Genomic DNA, 1,807 nt, shown 5'->3' with positions numbered 1-1,807 from the left:
TAACTTCGTAGGAATATCATATCATGAACTTTATGACTTCTAGTCTTAGATTCATTATCAACATCGTCATGCTCTTAACGTGTCTCTTTTCTTTATCTTGTGATGCTCTTTATAATCGTAGACTCATAGTTTTTGATACGTAGGAAAATCATGAAGAAGGAAGGAATATCATATCATGGGATTCATGCCTTAGAAAGAAGGGGCTGGCCTTACATACCTTTGTCGTTTACTAATATGTCACTTGCTTGTTCTCCTTTAATGCCCACGTTTCTACCTTTAAGAGAAGTCGCATTAACATTAGTTAATCGGCTATAAGAACGTGTTACTATTTCTAGGGAAAATTGGGCAGCATTTCCTTTGTTTATACAACTTTTCCCATGTTCTATATCAACTCCCAAACGTTCATAACAACATTCATCATATCGAATCAACAATCGTCATTTGTCTACATTTACCACATTCCACAATTTTTTTCTCCAATTTCTCCACATTTATGGGTTTTAGCTCATCATCACATTTTCTCATACATCACACCTATTTCATGTTCTACACGTCATTTATAACATATTTATACTCCCAACTCATCAACATTCATAATTTAATCCAACTATCATTTAACTATGGCACTATTCACATTTTATGACCCATTTACTACACTCTTCTATAATCCAAGTATTTCAACGTATAAATACTTCAATCATCATGAGAAAGTCATAAAAATTACCTTAGATGTGGTAGGAACGAGCCTTGAGTAGCAATACTCTTCTATACCAAAAACCCTAACTCCCTTCCTTTGAAATTTCTTAGCTTGGATGAACTTTGATGTGCTTCTTACACTTAATTTTGTGGGTTTGATGAAGTGGATCTTTAGTTTCACTTGGATTCTTTCATATGAAGTGTTTGGAAGGCTCTAGAGAACTCTTGAGTCGTGGAGGAGAAAAGGGAATGAAAAAAAAAGACTTGGGTCTCTTATTAAAAGCTAAAAAAATCTGACCCGTCGGCAATTCTACGCCCGTTTTTACGGGCCGTAAAAATTTGTACGGACCATCAAAAATGTCTGTAAAACTGCCCAGTCAAATATGGGTTTCTGTGACCGTTGTACGCTGGTATGTGTCAATTTGACGGACCATATAATTATTTTACGGTTCATCAAAATTTCTATGGACCGTCAAATGGTCCGTAGAACTTTTCTGCTCAGACAGTCTGTTGTAGAATGGCCATAACCTTTGATCCCGATATGCTGTGAGGTCTCACGACCTATTATTGGAAATCTCTTTCAATTATCTACAACTTTCATTCTTTGTGTTTTTCCAAATTCAAAACTTATAATAGCGTTTTGGCCCCTCCAAATCAGATTATCCGAATATATTTCCTTGAATCGCCTTTTTGGATGGCTTGTGCCCATATTTAGCTTATGGGTCCTTCTCAAAACTTACATAACACTTTATTTCCAATATAAGGTACATTATAATGCTTCTCCAAAATGTCATTAAGCTTTCATTAATTCGATACTCGTAATTCTTGCCCGACACACAACATATATCTTGCTTTCCTTAACAACTTTCGTCTACTACCTCAAATGTCTTTGAAATCTCATTTAGAATCATTAAATATTATTTCTTACTTATCAAAACATCGTATTAATCATGCCCTTCGTCAGTCAATTCACTGTGCATGAACGAAAATTTTCCGAGGTGTAACAACGACCTTACGTCACCCCGATAAAGTAAAGTGATTTGTAAGCCTTATGCATGTATTATGATAAGTATGTTACGATAAGCATATTATGATGAGTACATGTTGATGA

The sequence above is a fragment of the Lycium barbarum genome, chromosome 6 (assembly GCF_019175385.1).
Source record: "Lycium barbarum isolate Lr01 chromosome 6, ASM1917538v2, whole genome shotgun sequence".
Classification (NCBI taxonomy): Eukaryota; Viridiplantae; Streptophyta; class Magnoliopsida; order Solanales; family Solanaceae; genus Lycium; species Lycium barbarum.
This window is presented reverse-complemented; position numbering follows the sequence as displayed.